General features: G+C 41.8%; 1 protein-coding gene across 2 annotated transcripts in view; it reads left to right on the top strand.

The window, feature by feature from the left end:
- Positions 1 to 21,189, top strand: part of LOC311064976 (dedicator of cytokinesis protein 9) — a 96,048-nt gene that overhangs the window by 881 nt on the left and 73,978 nt on the right. The window lies entirely within an intron of this gene.

Genomic DNA, 21,189 nt, shown 5'->3' on the forward strand with positions numbered 1-21,189 from the left:
TGTTTTGTAATCAAAATGTACAAAGTAACTAGTAACTACTAAAGTTTTAAAATAATTGTAGTGGAGTAAAAGTACCATATTTGCCTTAGAGATGTAGTGGAGTAGAAGTAAACGTACTGACAATTGGAAATACTCCAGTAAAGTAAAAATACTTCAAAAGTACAGTACTTGAGTAAATGTACTTAGTTACTTTACACCACTGCGCCTGTGTGTGTCCACCAGGTTCAATGGTGTGTGGCTTGATGGTGTGACTCACTTTGTTAGCTTCCATCATGTGTCACTATTAAACAATTAAAGTAACTTAAGATTATACTGACTTAAACTGATTATTATCAGCTTGTGCAGAACTTCCATTTACACCTTGAAGAGATATCAGTCGCACCTGCCGATTCCATAGCAGTGACCTATTAGCCTACACATAAGTGTGTGTGTGTGTGTGTGTGTGTGTGTGTGTGTGTGTGTGTGTGTGTGTATATGTATATATATATATATATATATATATATTATATATATATTCCTTATTCCTACTTTATACACTGTGTGTGATGGAAATAAGGCTAATTTCACACACAGTAGTGTGCCCTGAGACCACAGTGGCCTTAATGCCCCAGCTGACTGCACCACTTTCTCCTCTGTCTCTTTCTTGTCAATATGTAGACACCAGTGTCTCTTTCTTGTCATGTAGACACCACCAGTGTCTCTTTCTTGCCATGTAGACACCAGTGTCTCTTTCTTGCCATGTAGACACCAGTGTCTCTTTCTTGTCATGTGGACACCAGTGTCTCTTTCTTGTCATGTAGACAGTAGACACCAGGCCAACATGGCCTTCCTAGTTCCTACCCTGGCATTCCTACCCTGGCATTTGGCCTTTGTGCCCTAAAAACACCAAAGGCTCCTAAAATTATGAAATTTCAGGCTGCGTGTGTGCCAATTGTGATGTAGGTCCTACAAAGCTATCACTCATTGCAGTTACATTTGTTTCATGACATGAACATATTATGAATATGAACATTTCTTATGAATCTCTGCTTGATTAGGTGTTTCTTGTCATCAGTATCAGTGAGAGTATCAGTTTTCACAGAGATGCACTTTGAGAGGCAACTCAAAACAAGGGAAAGCATTTGGCTTCAATTTCACGGTTGGTACACCAGTCCGTATCAAATTACATGCATGTGATGATGGATTTCACTATCCTAACATTTGGGCAGCGGGGACCTGTAGTAACCCAAAGTATCAGTTTTTCAAAGACGCAGGGGAGAAAGGAGTTGAACGACTTGTGTGTGGTGTTCACTTTGATTGTTCCAACTTTCCTGGGGAAGTTGCTAGGTAACCGAAACGGACACCATCCAGGCTCTCTGTCAGGGAAATGGAATCCTGAGTCAGGATCCCAGACATTCAACCACACCTTCACATTATTTATTCATTCTCTCTGGTGGGCTGCCAGGGAAGCCAGTGGGAGGAGATCGGGAACAGATAGAAGTGTGTGTGTTGGGAAATCAGCATGTTTTGTGTTGAACCAACTCGCAGAGCACGCAGCAGCGTAGGGCATTCTCCTGTAGTAGCTATGGCTTGGCATCCTGCAGCCTATTTGCTGACAAGCATATGTTCAGCTAACAGAGCTGTGGAAGTGGAAGTATAGCACTCTTGTTGTGTTGGAAGTCAAGCGGCAGCCTCTCAGTGGGACAGGAATGTGAGTGTACACGAGACCACTGTCCACACAGCTTGTAATTAATTCCTCCATGAAACACGTAAATACCCCGGGAGGAATAGAGGGATCTGTTTCAGGGACATAAAGAGAAGATTGTGACTGACAACCCCCCCCAAGCCTCCCCATTGTGGCTGATTGTGTTTCAGTGTGCATTGAAACACAAATGTATTGTATGCCTATAACATGCCTTTTAAAGACTGTACCCTCAACAATATCCAGAAACACAAAAACTAGGTATTTTTTACTAGATGGCATCACATTTCGTAAGGACATGACTAATGGAAACAGATTCTAAAAGCGTTGAGTACATGGGCCTACTCTCTTTCTCCACTAACAATTTGTGCTGTTTTTCACTGGCCAGAGGCCCTTTTGTTTATTGTTTGGGATGGTGTGCAGACTAGAGGGATGTGTGAGTGAACAGAGCCCATAGCTGAGATGTCCCTCTGTTCCTCCGCACTTCAGACATGCTGGGAATACTATTAGCTCCGTGATGGCTGTCATCAGCTTTGAATTTGATGTGCGGTGTCGTGGCTGCCAAGACTTTGAAACAAAAATTTGCTTTCCACCTGGCGTTTATTGAATTACAACCCAAACCCTTTTTTTCATCCGATATCAATAACCTGTTCATATGTGGACAGTAGCTGATGGGCATAACAAATCAATGCTTGTTGGAAATGATCGGTTATTGTCAAGTGTATAAAGCAGTTGGGGCCAGTTGTGTAATTGCAATCAATAGTCCTATGCTGCCTTTCAACTAATGACGATACTGTAGCCCCTCACTGGTCCTGTTGTGTGTCTGACCTCGGGAAACTGTGGACCAGATGGGTGTCATTATGTAGGTGTGTTGTCATTAGCAGCCTGTGGCTAGTCCATATACTGTAAGTATACAGCTGACTCTAACTGTGTCCCCTGAAGGTACGCTATGGTTCACACTTGTGCACTGGACAATTAGCCTATATCATTGTCAACGACATGGACAGTCATCAGCAGTGCTCCCATGTTGTTATTGATGTTCTGCCAGCTTGTCCCTGGGCATGGAGTTTTGAAAAATCAGAGCTCAACCTAGAACAATAGCAGCAATCATGGTTCTCTCTCTATCTTCTTTGGGAGCCCTGTGATGAAGGGCAATGATGAAATCAGATGCCCCATAAGTCTGCCAGGCAGAACAGGAAAGCATTTCCTGTTTCATGATTTCACCCAATCACAGTTTAATAAACATCAACAGAGGTCACTCAACCTCTCAATATATGCATGTAATTGACCATTTCCCTTTGCTTGCATCTCTTGCATTCTGTTCCTATTGTCCATGACATTTCCTCAGACATCTTGACTTGTTAACATGCTCAATCATGCTTGTTTACTCAAGGCAAGCTCTTCCAATGAATCCCTCTCTGTCTACAATACACTAGTAAACCCCGGAGGAGCTCAAGTGAGCTCACATTGTAGAAATGCTGACTGCTTGACTGGAGCTACATGACAGCATGCATTGAGGAATGAGAGCATATTTTCTATTAGAGTGGGGGGACAGTGGTGTCCCATGTATGCTGCCAGGCCAAGCCAGTCTGAAGATTACAATGCTGTATGAGGTTTCTTCATCAAATGACCTACAAACTTTCAAATGAAAGAAGTTTCAACACATAACTTACATTAGCTTTTTGCCTTCTCTGTCCCTCTGCTACGTTGTAGGTACTGTTTTACTACAGTTGAATTGCCCCTCTTATTATGTACTTTGTTGTGAGCTTGCTTGCTTATTTTTGAAAATTGAAAGTTTTTGAAACTTGAAAAACATTTTGAAGATTTTTGCCTATAATGACATGCCCAAAATAGGGAAGCCAGAGTGAATGTGGTTAATGTCCAACCTACTACTCTCAGTGTGCTGTATCTTGCAAGGCTGTGTGATGGTAAATGTACAACAAATGTAGGCCCCGGGGGGGGGGGGGGGGGGGGGGGGCGTAGAGATGGGAGAAGAGATGAGCTCCCTGGCCGGGTCAATAATGCATGAGGTTGCTCTAGTAACCTGTGCAAGCCATTAAAAGACACTCTCTTATATGCTGTGGTTTAGATAAACTGAAAGCTTAGTCACTACTTGGTAATGTGTGCGATGGAGAGAGGGAGAGAGAAGGTATGGTACTGTGGTTCCACCTTCTAATGATTGAAGGTCAGAGGTGTAGTCCTAGTAATTCTACAGTAATTTGATGATGAATCATTAGCTTAAAGAACTATTTGCATCTTTTTGCATCAATATGCTCATCGTTACAGTGCATTGTTCTTAAATGTCATTGTTGGTGCAGACTAATTGTAAAGACATATTGCCTGTACACATATTCCTGCCCTGCCAGGTATATTGTATATTCCCCACAGTGTTTCACATCAGAGTTCACTGTTTCATCTACAGTACTAGTGATCTAGTGAGCCTAACTTTTATTCTGCATCCTTTGTAGCCCTGCTAGCAGCTCAAACATTGCTAGCTGGATTGGAGTGCATTCATGCTCCCAGAGGATGAACTATAACCATTTGAGTGACCCCATGACCTTTCTTCTAGCACCACTCTTATAATTTAATAGGCGGATATAACCTGACGCTACCAGATCCAAACAGCTTGCTCCACACATTGTTTCACAGCTTATTTGAGGAACCTGGTTACTCAATACCGCCACCTCTGGCAGGGTCAGGTTAAGGCGGATAATGTAGGATGAAGCATATTGATTTGGATTATCCCATGGCCTGTTTCTTTTATTTAAATGTATAGTTTTTGCTTTGTGTTAATCCTTCAGTGAATATACAAAAGATTCACACACCCCCATTCTGGCCCTAATAATAATAATTCATTTTTGCCCCACTAGTAAAGTGTGGGGCTCCAAGGATGGCAATGTGGGTTGATTCAAAGTTCAAACCACTTTGGTCTGTTTGGGTGCAAGGAGTAAGGAGCAGCACAGACTCGAGGGTCTGCTAGTAGCTGGGATTTTAGGCTCTAAGAAATCTGTGTGTAGTTGACCTGTTTTATGATGAACCTTACAATATCCATTATTCTGTCCTGTCTACTCTGAATCCCAAACTATCTGAAATGAAATGACAGTAAACACTGTCTTGGAATGCAGTCTTAGTCCAATTTCTCCTTCATTTATTGACAGATAATTGCAATGACAGGGTAAAGGCAACTTAACTAGACTGGAAACATTCAAACTGCACATGACTTCAATATGAGCTGTGATGCACGGTTTGTTGAGAGGAGCCTTCAAGGAAAGTGGGAAATAAAATGCACTCACTCTGCTCACCATAAAATGTGTCTGCTTGGATTTGGGCTGGGTTCTTGGCAGTTGTGGTTTAAATCTAAACCAGATTCACCACTCAAGGCTTATATGGTCAGAGGAAGAGAGGGAGAGAAATGCCTGCGAGTTTGTCGATTGACTGCATGCAGGTTAGGCTATATAGACCACAAATACAAACCTTTGGTTTTCCACCTCTCTAAATACAGTAGTGCTGCTAGGGCCAGCTGAAATGATCTCATGGCCAGATAAAACAGCTTTTTTTACAATGCTAAGGAAAAGCTATTAAACACATCATACACACTTGAATTGACAATGGACCATATTTCTCTTTGGGACATCTACACAGTATGCAGTGAGCAGATAGGAAAGACTGTCTGTTTCACTGTACCAGCAAATAACTACCTGTCAAGCTAAGTGTCAAAATAAATCTAAATGTAAAGCCAAGATGAGGTCCTGGGGTGTGGTTTTGCGGTAACATAGAATCTACAAATGATTTACCCTCCTCTTGTTCATAAGAGAACTATTACAGTAAATGTGGAAGTACTTAATTGCCATCCCCGACTCTTTTACAAATTGGTATAATCTTGTACAATATACATGCCCCTGGTCCAGTGATTTTATTTCAGTGGCTTCACCCGGGATTCCATATTTTAGAAAGGATTTAGCGGTTGTTACATAATTGTGTATTTCTGGAATGACATTACATACCTGAACTTTGCCAAAAGAATGTGCAATCCCATTCGATGAAAACAAGTCAACTCAACGGAACGGAACAGTGTTTGTTTTGTCCATGTGATTGATTTCCTAGCAGAAAAAAGAGTGCTGATTATGTCATGATCTCACTGTCCAAAATCTCTCCAACCTGCCTGGAAAGGAAGTACCCATGACTTCCTGTCTCCCATCTTCTTGTGGGAGAGCAGAGGCCCTGCATGTTCCTAGATAGAGCTGGTTTCCTGCACTGGCTGAAGGCTGGGGCTGGACAGGGGATGCAGGCGGGCAGTGCCGCCGAGAGGGATTGACTGAGAAACGGCCCACTCCGTGAGAGTGTTCTGCTTGATGAAGCGGTGTTGTTTTGGAACACAGGGTAGGTTACCATAACAGAGGGGCAGCGTTCTAAAGAGCCTGGCCAGTGGGTGCTTTCCTGTTAGCAAGTGCAGGGCACAGTTCTGGGACCTATTTCACACTCACCACTTCAGAACTTAGAATATCTTTATCCCACAGGATCTTACTGACTTCCTGCCAGGTGTTTGCTCAAAATGTAATAATGATCTTTAATCCCTATACCGTAGTTTTGCTTTTGGAAATGGAATCGTCTAGTCGAGGCTTGTTGGTGAAATGAGGTTTGTTTTGACAAAGGCTGGAATGCTCCCTCTGGTGCTTTTGGCAGTTTGTTTAGTTTTTTACTCTCTCTCATCCATCCAGATAGAGACCCTATTGCATGGAAGAGCAAATTGGTTGGGTGGTTGTGGTGGTGGAAAAAAGTGTGACTCTTCCAACTGAGTAAATGTACAAGACATCCAATTGACATCAAACTGCCTTCTCAGTCATGTGGGCCCCCTTCTCCCATATCACAATTACAGACAATATCCTCAACAGCTCACCCTCCTAATGTAATGTAACAATCGAAGGATTGAAAGGATGGAATATTGCTTCAGTCCAGGCCATTAGGGATACTATTTTGAGTCACAGGAACCCACGTGTAGGTGTAACTGTGTGGGACGCACTGAGTCACAACCCTCTGGCCTTTCTGTCCTCCTGTGGATATTATGTGGCTAATCCAGTTTGCGTTCCTCTGTAAACTGATAACTGTCATTTTCATCTGTGATCCAATCAGAGACTCCCGTTGAATGACTGTAATGGAGATTGTGTGTGTGTGCGTGTGTGTGTGTGTTATGTCACAGAAATGATTGTGTAATGCCTAGAGGTATCCAGTACAACACAGAGGGAGCATGATGCCTATTTCTAGCTCCAACATGTGAAACAGACATTACACTTAATGCACAGCTTGCTTAGGACACTCAGCACGTCTAATTTTAAAGCATTTACAGTAACACTTAAACTCAACTCAACATTTGACAAAATGTCTTATGTCAAATTTCACAAATGTCTTGACATGGCTCTTTTTAATTGTAAAGACAGTTAATGTGTAACAACATTAAGCTGTGAGTTATGTTCTTCTGCTGCCTTTTCCTGATTCTATGTCTCATAAGGAAGTGCAGTAGGTTTCATTTAAGTCCAAGATGTAGGAAACCAAGGGCAGAGAGAGAGGAGAGACAAGACACAAGACGGGTCTAATTCGAGCCATTATGCACTCACTTTGAGGAGGTCTCTGCACTTGAGGAGGTCTCTGCTGAGACACCAGGCAACCCACTCCAAGATGTTTCTAATTATGTATTGCATTTTATTACTTGATCATTTTCGTTGTTTCCCTCCAATGTAGTCATTATGTCAATGAGAGTTACATTATGCCGACAGTGAGGAGTTTGACTGGGAGAGCGTAACGCATGCGGATGAACATGCAATTCATCCCAGTTCCCCCTGCTGAACAGACTTAGTACTGCGACAAAGACCGCCCTCCCCTGCTGGCTTCCCAAACACATACGTACAAGGCCTATTATAGGGGTTCGTTGGAGCGCCCAGCCAAGCTAGAGTCACCATGGAGGAATCGACCCCTATTCTCCAAGGTGTGGTGGGCAAGAACTTTACCCATTCGCCACCTGAACATCCCAGTTTATAACATAATGTATTTATGGTTCCATTACAGACACGTTCCTCTCAGTACCAATACCAAGCAGCAATTAGAGCAATACCAGTAGATGTATAGAGGATATGCGCATGCTTAAAGTGAATGGCACATCGAGTGGCAAAGAAACATGCAAAATGAGTTTAACATTGTTTAATGTTGTTTAATGCAATCAGATATGACTTTTCTGTTTGGATGCATGGGCTGTCACGGCCAGAAAGTATTTTTTTGACACTCAGTAGGCATTCCTGCATAACTTCCGGGTTTGATGATGATGTCACACGCATATCCTCTATACAGTAGGTGGCCATTATTGTGCCTGCAGACACTAGCACAGGTTTTGTTAGATTAACCAAGAGGTGAAAATGGTCATGCCTAAAAGCCTCACAGGCAAGTTCAGTACTCTGCACACATGCATCATGCCTGCAGATTAAGCTCATCGGATTACAGTAGGCCCTGAAAAGCACTATACTAGAGACAGAATAACACATCCATGTTGGCTGATGGGGGGAAAGTGTCTCAAAAGAGCAGACTAATGACAAGCAATTTCATTTTAAGAGTCTGTGTTTTTTTGCGTGAGGTGTATTTATCCTCTCAGCCCCCTTGATTTGTCTATAAAGGAAAAGTTCCACTCCCATTCCCCTCACTGCAAATGACCATTAACATGTAATTGTGGGAACAGAGCAGTTGGTCTGACGGATGAAATTGGAGGGTAGGCTAAAGTCTAAGCACTCTGAGCCTTGTCATTGGCTCTGCGTTTTTCCACTGAATAGCATTTGCTCCATATATGAACTAAACCATTTTTGTTTAGTTTTGCCCTGTCTGTGCTATATGGGATATAAGCTCTCCTCTACCTGAAGAATCTCTTAGTCTGTTTGAAGCTTTTTATTTATTTGACTGTATCCTACTTTAACAGGGGGCCCCAGTGTAGTTAATTGTAGTTTGTTTTAAACATATTTGCATTTGTACTGTATTTCATTTTAATACCAATATTATGAAATTGTTCCCACAGTAGAGGATTTTAGATGTTGCCGTTTTTCAAATAAATCTGAATCTGTAGAATGGGTCTGCTTAGGAGGCAGTACTTCATAAGGAAGACAGTCCTGCACGCCACGTATACACAGACTAACTTATATCATAATATACGTATTACTTTACAGAACAAAAACAATCACCTAAGATCTTAAGAATGTCACCAGGTACGTCACATGTATTTAAGTGTTTCTGATTAAAGTAACCCTTTAGACCAATGCGGCACACTCTCTCAGAATTCCATGTGATTGTTGCATGCACCAGGGTATTCCTAGTGTCAGGGGACCAGACTGCATTCAGGAGGTTAATCTCCTTTGAACTGCATGTCATAGCTCTTCCTCTGGATTTGGCTCCAACAATACTGTTGCTGGCCTCTCTCTTACTCTAGCTCACTGACCTCCCATTCACATTCACACAGCTTGCAACAGGATCAGTGATCTATCGGATGTGGTGCATCACAGACCAAGGGATTAGAGTACAATTAGCCTAGGCTGTACGATGGCTGGCTTTTTAATTCACATTTTAATTTGGTCGGAAAAAAATCGGCAAATAGGGAATGTTGCGTATATTGTTGCAATTCAGTTTCAGCTTGATGTTTTTCCTTCTAATATGACTTGATTCAGACTCAGGCAAGAGGCAGAACAGTATTCACTATCTTTTCATTGCAGGGGAATATTTATTTGTTCTGTGTTGAGGACTCAGGGCTGCTGAGGAGTGTTTAGGGAACAACTTAACATTCCAACTCTGCTGCCGTCTTTACTGCTATCAACCATAAGAGATGAAAGTGAAACTTTGCTTTGATGTGAACTCTTAAGTCTCATCCATCTGGGATTTCCCTAGAAAGTCTGGGCCTTATCATGTCCGGACCTGAAAGTTATAGCACTCGACATGGTACGGAAACTACAGCGTTGTTTATTTGGTGAAGTCTCGGCATGATGGATGACTAAAGTCACTTTACACCTTAACAGGAAGTTCATTCATGGATGTAATCTTCCCCTCTCTCACATCAGATCAGCATATGCTGGTAGCTTCATTAAACAGGTTGAATTTGGTGTGTGTGTGTGTGTGTGCGTGTGCGTGTGCGTGTGCGTGTGCGTGTGCGTGTGTGTCTGTGTCTGTGTCTGTGTGTGTGTGTGTGTGTGTGTGTGTGTGTGTGTGTCTGTGTCTGTGTCTGTGTGTGTGTGTGTGTGTGTGTGAGTGTGAGGAATCAACTCTAATGACTTTTCACCAGGCAAGCTGCATAGCTGGCATTCTTCAGTCTGATGCTGGTAGGCGTGGAGAGGAGGAGAGGGAGTAGACACAGGGGGCTCTTCCCCTCAGACTGGGTGTGGGAATGGAGCTGGGTTCTCATCCAGGTTGCCTCACGTTGGCATTAGAGCCTGACACATGGCAGATTTTGGTGTTCTGTGATTATTGCCGATAATCCTGATTTTGGAGAGTCCTAGACCACCCAATTACTGATGTTTTGAACAATATTTTGTCCAAAAAGTGAAAAACCTTCGAATCAATTTGAAGAACATTGATTTGATTAAAGTTCCTATTTGAGAATGTTTTACTTATAAGCAAACAAATAAATAAAATACACACAAACATTTAATTTAATTTAACCCCTTTAGCCCAATTCTAAATGTTTCAAAAACAGCGGATCTATAAGCTCACAACTTTAGAAAGGTTTGCCTATAACGGAATGCCCAAAATAGGCACAAAAGGGGTTTGAAATGAAATCGGGATACATTGGCTACATAACGGCTGATAAAGATGTCGTCAAAAAAGTCAAATAATGGCCAATATGGGCCTGGCTCTAGTTGGGATGAGGTGTAGAAAGTGAGGCTCAAGGTGGCCACTGAAATTCCTAGAGCTTTTAATTTTGTATGGAGAGTGTTCTGTGAAGAAAACACAAAGTGGTCGTTACAGGGAATCCTTTAAAAATGAAATGAAAATACGAAACCGTATTATCATTTCTTTCTTTTTCAACAGTGACACAGAGCCGTTGTGTGTTCGCCCTCCCACAATACACAAATGAGTTCTGTTTAAAGTCACTGAGTCATGCAGATCCGGCGCTGCTGTTTATGTTAATTCCTTTATCTGTGGCTGTATTAGCTGACATTCCGAAAATTGAAAGGGCAGAAAACTAACTCCATGACTTAAAGACACAAACAGAAGCCTCAGCCTCCATCTCAGTCTCTGTAGGAAGTCATATGACCCTGGTGGTCAGTGTTTGGTTTCTAAACTTTCGATGTTAGTTTTTCAGGGATTTAGCATTAGGAAGCAGGGCTGCACTGAGCGTGCACTGTTACTCCAGCAGCATCCTTGGCCAGGCCAGGATAAATAAAGTTAGCTGTTGTATGGATGAGAACCATTGTGGCTGTGTGCCTGAAGGTCTGCCACTAATCACACTTGTTTGTGATGAGGACCGCAGTGGTTACCCTGGACACTGCTCTGTTTATGTCCTGGCTGCACTTTGTGTTGGTTGATGTGTATCATCAAAACAGACGGCGTGCGTCGAGGAGAGCATTGTGAGCACAATACTCCTTGGCTGGATAACGAGGTCAGTATCCCTGGCCTAGCTTAACCACTTATTTTGCTGACCAGGGGTCTGTTCTTGGCCCCCTAACTTTTTCCATCTACAACAGAAGTCTTCACCAACGTGACACGTTTGTGAGCTTGTAGATCTGCTGTTTTCGCAGAATGTTTGCCTATTATGCCCAGAATAGGGACGCTAGGGTTCATGTGGTTAATCTGTTATTAGTGTGTCCACTCACCCATAGATGAATAACAACACCATCCCCCACTTCAGGTTGTAGAATCTGCTGTGATTCTCCAACGTATATTCAAGAAAGGAGAATCTATTAAAATTGTATTCAAAACATGATCTAAGCTTATATTCACGATTATGATCACATTGTTCAAGTTTTCATGCAAACTAAAATCCTGTAAGACTTGTATGTACCCTAACAAACCATTTAGCCAAATCAGTCAAATAAAATGAGAAGAAATATGATTCTGATTAGTGTTTATTTATTTGCATCCAGTCTTTTAGGAATTCATAAATATATTTCAACAAGGCCATTCTCAAGTGTCATGGTTTGAGATTAGAAGAAGAAAAAAAATCCATCTCAGCTGCCATGGCAACCATTCAGCTTATTGTGGCATGAGTCTGATCCCTGAAGTGATTTTGAACCTCTTAGTATACCAGCAATGGAGAGAGGATCAGCTGTAAATAATGAGATTTCTTTTGTCATCTGAGTATTGCATAGTGAGTTACAGTACAGCTAATGTACTGTCCAGTACAGTCCAGTATGTATGACTTATGAAGAATGGAGGGGGCAGTTGCCTAGAGATCAATGGTTCCCAAATGGTGTGCCCTGTGTGAGATGAGTCCAGTTGTGCCTTGGGATTTCGTGACAACCACATTATTTTTGCAATATATACAACTATACAAAACGTTTTTGAATTATTTATTAATGGACTATATCCGTACTTTGTGCACACCTATTATGTACTCACTAAATTATGTGAGTGGGGTTATATATAGAGTGTTTTTTTAATACTAGATCTACAAGCTCACAACACATCGCATGTTGATTGCCTATTTTCACTGTGAATACAGGTGAGGCTTGAGATTGATTTGCCCAATGGTTTGCCTTTGGTACAAAACGTTTGGAAACCATTGACCTAGCTGACCAGAATGAAAAACAATGTTAATTTGACTCTGAGCGTGTAAAAGTAGACCCGTAACTGGGTCAGTGTATTCAAGACACAGACAGACTATGAGACAAAAGAATGCAGTTCAATATTGACTGTCCGTCCCAGTCTGGCCATTCTAAACTAGGGATATATCTGGTAACACGTGTTTCCTCTGCCAGGAAGGGTGAGGGCCATTGAGGGGAGAGGCTGTGGTGTAACTGGGTAAACTTTACCACCCAGCCCACTACAATGAATTTAACTCCGGGAGTACAGAGCAGCAGGAAAACACTGGACACCACGCTCTTTAACCCATTCAATCCAGGAACGCATCTGTCATTTTAGATTTATTTGGCTATTCAAAAATAGCAGATATACTATGAGCTTTCTGCTATTTTGAAAAACTGTGATATTTTACAAATGTTTGCTTTAAAAAATATTTTTCAAAAATAGCAGATGTACAAGCTCATAGCACGGCACTCGGTGCCGTGCTATGTGCTTGTATATCTGCTATTTTTGAATAGCCAAAATAAATCTAAAATGACAGATGCGTTCCCGGATTGAATGGGTTAAGAGCCAATTCCTAACTTGTCTCTGCAGCATTCAGAGAACCACACTGCCAAGAAAGAATTGATTACAACAACACAAAATTAAGTAATGACTCAGGTTAATCTGCTTATTTCCCATTGAATGCAGACCAATATGAAGTTCTGTTGACAGACTTTTTTTTCTTTATGTAAAATACACGTTTAGTCGTACAACAATGATTATTCTCCTGCATCGTTGTGTAGTTCGTTATGATTGCATAATGTTGCAAAATTAGCATGAAGCTGTTTATGCATGCAATAAAAGAGCGTGTACAAGTGTTGAAAATGTTAGTATGCATATGTTTATTTTAATGAACTCTGTAATGTATTTCTGTTTATTGTAATCATGTCACTGGTTCAGGCAACCATTCCCGAGGGCTTTGCTTCATTAATATTGTACATGCAGTGCAAACAAGAGTAGTGCCTGCTGTCTCAACTACTTGAACAGTAGGCTATGCCAGCTCCCTACACCAACCTTTCTCCAGATAGTCATCACGATGCGTTTCACACCATCATGTTGCAAAGTATAATTTAGGGGTTAGTGGCCTCCCCATGGACATCTTTGGCATAGTTAAAGAGACTGCCACAGCCATGGTGCTCCAGGTGGACAGACGGACATGCGTTCATCTCCTTCTTCGCGATGCTCTGTTTCCCTTCATTGTCAACGGTGCTCAGGAACAGGGCTCAAGAGGATTTCCACTGATTACAGTGAGAGTCAAGATTAGCTGATCCTCACGCAGGATCCTTCTTCCCTACCCCACTCAGCCCCTCCCACTTCTATACGGCGCCTTCATGTCTCCATAACAGACAAATCCGCCAGATGCTTATGGTCCATTTCATTTACTGTACGTTATTCATGACCATCATAACACAGTTACACCTCATAGAAAATCTCTTGAATGGGTGTTAAACGTAATATTTCCCTTTCCTGTAAATTTCCTCTCTTATACAGTTTGTAAACCCTAACTATACGTTTCTTAATCGGTGAGGAGGGTCACCGCTGCATCCTCTTGCTAGTCTGTATTTGGTTCCACTTTCACACACACATTTGGATCCTGTTCCATGCTGGTTTTTGCAGCATGGGGCCTATAAAGATTAGCCTCCCCACCCACTACGTCTCTGATTCTCTCTTTACTCCTCTCTTCCAGTACACTCCGGTTGGGTGACGACAGTTTCCTGCCATTCTTCCTTGCTTCCCTCACCCAACACCTTCCTCGTGTTACACAGACTCTTTGTTGAAGTACATGGTTATATCATGCTGCTGTGTGCCTATTGTATTAACTCTGGACAAGACATGTTACTGGTTTTGTTCCATCTGTTCAGTCAGTGTAGCTGGATCTTGTTATGGGGTTTCCAGAAGAAGAAGAAATCGTGGTACATACCATCTGTCAGGCAACAACAAGTTAATCCCTTAATGATGTGTTCTATTTTAGGACAGCATCTTCTTCTAGCTGCACAAGAGAACAGTATAAAAGGGCAGGAGGTAAACCAGTGATTGTCCATGGTTTATTTCTAAATAGTGTAATCCAGTTATCTGTGATTTATAATTGCACTGGCGAGCTACAGCTTCCTGGCCTTTGAGCCCATGATTAACATTCATGGGTAATACAATTGCAGTGGTGTATCATAATCTAAGCCTATTAACTTGCTGACCCCAGGTGTCCTGCACAAGTGCCAAAATGTTGACCACTGCGCTAGATGGAGCCTGCCTGCTTGCTCTGGGGAGAAACTGAATTTTGACCTTCAGACAGTACCACTTGTCAACCATTTGTGTCAAACCAGACACAGTATCTAAACGTCTCAATAGAAGAGCAGGGAGACCAAATGCAACCACCCCATTTGTATAAGTTGTATTAACATACTCTAGTTAGTACCATACAGATTGGATAAAATAACGTAGTATTCAGTAAAATAATATATAGTACAGCTTTAAGGCGTGCATTCCCTGTGGGACATTCAAATTGTACTTGCGAACATGACACAATCTTTTACAAAGAAAACAATACAAACCAGAAAATCAAGACTCATATCTGTAATGTTATCAGGATGTACAAACAGCAGCTCCTTCATTGTTAATAGCCTACTTTAAATGACTGACAGACTCAGTGAATGGTTGTTTCACTTTATTTAACAAATGTGTTTATTTAGTAGTAGCAAAACCTAATACCTCCTATAAGTCACTGTTTCGCTTAACCCCTTTAAACCTGGCAACCCTCAGCCCAGCTTGTAGATCAGCTATTTTCACACTTTGTTAAAGTATATAGGACTTCAGTGGTTACAGTGAACATTCCTGGATATCTGACTCACTGTATAGGGAACATATGTGTGAAGGTACGTGTCAATTCAGCTTTGTTCTCATATGACTCAATCCAGGGCCTGCTGTTCTGACCATCAGAACATGTCTATTTGTGGTGGCCTCTAGGCGGGGGGGCTAGTATGGGCTTGTTTCAGGATCTCTCAACACCCACCATTCAGGCACCATGTTAGAACATGACCCTGGTTGATTTGACCCCCTGCCTCTATAGTCACTATATGACACCTGGGAATTGGGCAATAGAGGCTGGTCAGGTCACATCTGTGTCGGCACAGTAAGTGATGAAAAGTGTTTAATCTGGGTATCCTTTTTCATTCTTTATAAAAGCATGGGTGTGTTTTTGTCCAATCAAATATTGAATTGAATTCTCACTCAGCTAGATGTAAACATTGTGGCTATCTCAATGTTATCAAGGGGCCAATATTGCTTTGGGGTTGTCTGGGCCTCTGACACTGTTTGTGAAACTGAATGAGTTTTTGGAGCTGTGTAAATACTGAAAGTAGGGCTCCTGTACAGTACAGTTTACATACGCTCACTACTTCTTCCTGTGCAAAGATTGTGCTGTTGGAAGTGATTGTTTTAACACGGCATGGCCTTGATAAACAATAGCTGTGGTATGCTGTGGTAAGAGACTTGACAGCCAGCACAGTTAGATCGTTGCAAGACGATTGTGAAAGCTACACAGTAAAAAAGTGTTAATTTAAAATAAATGTACACACCCAGGATTTTATTGTGTAGGTCTTGCCTCATGAGCTACTCTGTACACAGTAGTCTCATACAGCATCATGATACATTTGATGTTAAAATCCAGTATTTATTTTAATGAACAGGAGCATTTTGTTACTATCTAGTTGTAGCCTGTAATCAAACTGAAGGTTTCAAACTGAAGATCCTTCAACTTAATGTATTACCTTTTTATGCATTCAAGTGGTATGAAAATATATCAATTGTGCCTGAGTGTAGTGTATTCCAGTGCCTGTAGGTGGCAGTAATAGTTTGTTTTTGGATGTTTTGTTGGCAAGGAGATTGTATGGACTTCATTGCTTCACAGACATTCAGATTAGAAAAATATCTTGAATACTTCTTTAATAATACTTCTTTAAAGTTGTGTCTGCATTTATTTATATATTTAAATGTTCTTTGTGGTTGTTTTCTTGTGCTGTTTTGCCGTCAAAATAATCTGATATTCAAATCAAGGTAGCTGAGATAAATTATAATCTGTACATTGTTAGATTTGCTGTTTATTTCAAGATCAAGATTTCAATCATCTACAAATCTTCAACATGTTGTCCTGCAGGTGATTACCTGAGTGGATGTGCATGGCTGCTCTACTGTACTTTTCTAATTGAAAGCTGAGATTAGATTCCCCACACATTGGAAAAGTTGCACTGCGATTGATAAATCTTGTAATCCCCATATAGTTTGTTTAGGCTAGCCATTAGCAATTATTTTAATTTATATTATTCATGACATAATACAGAATAACGAAACACAATTCGTATCCTTTTTCTTCTCCTCTTTAAACCGCATCACTGCATGAATCCCCAGTTTTGAAACCGAGCATGTGAGTGTTGTGAGAGCCAATCCAAACACAGCTGGCACCGGGTCAGAGAGTGGCTGCAGGCCCTTGAGGCTTGGCACTGCTTCAGACCAGTGCTGCAGCAGGCATTATGGAAAGAGCACTGCTTGAAGAGTTGTAGCACTTTCTAATGAGACACTGATCCCGCAGTTGCCACCGCAGGGCGCAGGATCTGAATTAAGTGAGAGATACAGATGAAGAAGTGGATTCTTAAGCCTAATTTATACATCAGTTATTTTCAACATCGTGTGATGATGAAGCATAAATTAGGCTTCAGTGTTTTGGAAGACGGGGGTATTAATGTTTACATAACTGCGTGTGTGTATCATCTACTGTCTTTTTGGCACCAAAAGTCCCCACAAGGACAGTATAGATGACAATGACCACAATGCCATGTGAGGAAAAGGGGTATTTGCATGGTTTAAAAAGATGTTTAGAGTCAGGGTTACAAATATTAAAAGATTTAGGTTAGGATTAGGCATTAGGTGTTAACGTTTGGAGGATAAGGGATGTGGATTTAGAGTTCAGTATTTTATTCTTAAATTAAGATTGGGGTTAGGTTGGGCCACCAGGTTAAGTAAAAAGAGAGAGTACACATATCACCAAGTAAAAGTTACTTGGTGATTATTCTTTTGTACAGCATATTTAGGTAGCACCCAGTGGCTGCACTACAAAGTAAAGGAAACGGTGCCCCTCAGGAAAATGGGTCATTTTCTTTTCTCTTGGGATAAATAAACTATCCCAAAATACTGAGGAGCAGGAAGAGGATGTGGCCCCTTATATTTGTGTTGGTGCCATTTTAAGATGAACAGGCTATCCTGGATGTTAACTTCAGGGAGGAGAGGCTCAATGAGAGACTCCAGTTAAATCTGTGTAGTAGTTAATTCTCAAAATCAGTAGTAGAGAATATCCTCAGGGGACCACAAGTCAACTTTGACTCTGCTCTGTTGTCTGTTGTGTAAGGTCTGTGTGCTGTAGGTATTCTATTTTGGGATGGTAATGGATACACATTGGCATCTAAAATGTGTGAGGAATTTAAGTTCAAGTTTTCTAGGTTCCAGGCCAACAGTAGTATCTGTTTAGCCCTCCCACATTTATAACTATTGGACCCCCTAAACATCTCAAAATCAAGAACCCTTATATCTCTGCAGTCCGGCAGAAACCAAAATGTTCATTTTTCAGAAAATGAAAAAAACAAAACAAAAATGGAGTTAGGAGGTTTTGTTCATCATTGATAATAACAGCTGAATGGACCTCTAAGCTCACAATGAGGTTGGAGGTCAAAATGGGGTGGAGCCTGGAGTCAGCAAAACCAACTAACTCCACCCCCTTTGCTGGAATTAGCTGGTTTAGCAGAAAGTTTGAGGATCCAATGGAGTTAGCTGGTTTTGTCAGAAGCGCTTTTTAATACTTTTCATTGGTTCAATATTGTTTTACCAACACAGACGTAAAGGGTGTTCAATAGCACTGATTTATGGAAAAAAATGCAAAAGCGGAAAAATGGAGTTAGCTGGTTCCTGCCGGACAGCAAACAAGCCATGATAGGTATTTTATGTCTTTACTTTACTCTGGCACACACATACTGTACACTCTTATCATCTTTTTGAGCGCCTTCTGTCTTATGTTTCAACTCAAGGAGTCTTCCTAAACTCAAGGAGTCTTCCTAAACTCAAGGAGTCTTCCTAAACTCAAGGAGTCTTCCCTTCCATTTGTGTAAGTGGCCTTGGGTGGGTGGGGGGAGGGGTGACATTAAAGTGATAAATATATAAATATCTCAGGGGTTCACCAGTTTTAAATGAGTTTTAAGGAAAGTGGGCAGAAAGAGACAGGGGGGGGCTTTGTTACAACAGCAACACACACATCAGCAGGAAACAGCCACTTCCCTCTCCGCATCCCCAGAGATGTCCAGCTGGGAGCCAACCTGTGTCATCTAGCCTTTGGCACCGTTCGATGTGGGGGGTTGATGTCACTGGTGTGTTGTCCACCATACTGTGGCCTACCCATGTACACACATACACACGCACTTCTTCCTGCAGGGGCCCACAGCGAACCCTGGGCATTGAAACGAAGCCAGTTTTGGACTTGACCTCAGATGATTCTCCTCAGATGAAATGCCAACTCGTCCTGATATCCCCCTCCTCTTCTGAACCATGGTGGGGCGTTTATGGCCTTGTTGTTTTATGGTATCGCGTATTCTTTCCACTGTGAGGAGGGGGAAACCCGGACTGACCAATCTCTGACCACATGTGCTGGCTTTGATGTTTTTAATTAGGTCCCGCCCGCTTCGCTGCTAGCAGCTTGATGTTGCTATATCACTTCAAGGGGAGCCATCAGGGGCTATTGCAGGCCAGTGACACAATCGCCAGATGCTGCTGCCTGTGGCCAGTGTCCCCAGGTGGAGAAGAGCAGCGGTTCTACGGTCGTGCACTTGCTGCTTGGCCTCGGTCAGAGGGCTTCAGAGTAGCATTGATCCAGATTACATTTGTAGTGAATCCTAATCCTTGCTGTATGACATCATCGTAGACTTTTCTTACATTTCTGTCTATTATATCCAGAAGTGATTAAGTGAAGTCGCCTGCTGTAGGTCTGGTCTGGTTCTGACTTGAGCCAAAACAAACGTCTGGTTAATTGATTGAAAACCAGCAGTACATAGATGGCTAAATGGTTAATTGAAAGCTGTGAGGATTAAAAACTTCCAGGATATTTTGTGCAGTAACATTTTACCATTTTACATGTGCCAAAAAAAGATGGCCACCACTGGACACAGGTAAACTGTAACCAAGTTGCGGTGTTTGTTCGTTTAACTCGAACTCGGAGTGTACAAATGGAACCACATGGACCCGTAAACACTCAGAATGTTAGTGTAGTAATCCATGTTGCATTAAAACATGCTGCTTTATAAGTCCAGCTGTGTCGCAGACTGTGTCTTATCTGCTGGGCAGCAGCTGTGTAGTGCAGCAGAGCAGAGCAGTGTGTGGGCCAATGGAGCCTCCACGTCCCCTACAGGATGCCCACACTCGCACATCCACAGATAGACTTCACTCATGCTGTGTCTTGGCCCGTATTGTACCATTTTAAATTAGGGTTGCAACTATTTATTATTTTCTTAGCAGTTATTCTATCAATTACTTTTCCGATTACTCCAAAAAGTGGATTTGTTTTTAAATAATAATTGTATGTTTTAGATATCAATGAATGAACACGGAAAATTTCAAATAGCTTTTTTATTAACAACTTAAGCCCTGTTTTATACTTTGTTGTACAATGGTGTCGCACAAATAGCTGATCAACAAGACTGTAGATCTGCTATTTTAACTTAACTTAACTATTTTTTAGAATTGATTAAATTGATTAGTGTCATTGACTGTTGCACCCTTACATGAAGTCCAATCATTCTCCCTTTGGATTTTTCTCAGGCTCCAACTCTCAATTAGTGGAGGTGCTACATCCAACTCCATACCAGTTTAATGGCCAGTGTAACCTGACACTGTACAGTAGCTGTTTTCACCTGCATACCTCTAACGTTACATTACTGGTGGGGACAGAAATATGGGGTTAACCTGAGACAAGGTATGACCTGTGTGTCGACAGTCAACTCCACTATTTCTAAGGGGATTATTTGTGTCTGGTTTGCATTCATCGTAATGAGTCTGTTAGCTGACTGTGCTGCTGGAGACTGGGACACTGGGGCAGTAGAATGAGCCCTCCTCCTCGCTGTACCAAGATGACTCGGCAGTCTTCATTCCTGACCTGAATAATTCATTACTTATAATATATATGTCTGTAGCACAGTTTATTGTTTGTCTATTACGGATCCCCATTAGTCTCACCACAGTGAAGACTACTCTTCCTGGGGTCCAGTACAGTACATGCATAGACACACACCTCATTTCAGCAGATTGTCAGGTGCTCAGAGCCTTTATTGTACAGTGCTGCAGAAGTCGGGGTCTAATGGTTTGACTTTGCAGCCAGCCAGTCCATCTCCTGGGGGAACCCTCTCAGAGGGCATTCTTATCTCAGGCGCAGTGATTGGTCAATAGGATCCCCTCTCTGCAGAATGCAGATAACCAGCAGTAGGTGCTACGGTCTGCTCGCTCTCCTTACATATTTAATAGGTTTTTGGCACGCTCGGCTCACCAACATTGTACAACATGTAGAATTATTTGCCGTGTGATTCATTCTTGTTTCAGGTCTTCTTACAATGTTTTACATTTTATGGCCCATTCTTTCTTGGGGAATGTCTTGTCTTGTCATTTAATTTGACAAGACAACA

This window comes from Gymnoscopelus microlampas, assembly GCF_963454915.1.
Source record: "Gymnoscopelus microlampas genome assembly, chromosome: 17".
NCBI classification, from domain to species: Eukaryota; Metazoa; Chordata; class Actinopteri; order Myctophiformes; family Myctophidae; genus Gymnoscopelus; species Gymnoscopelus microlampas.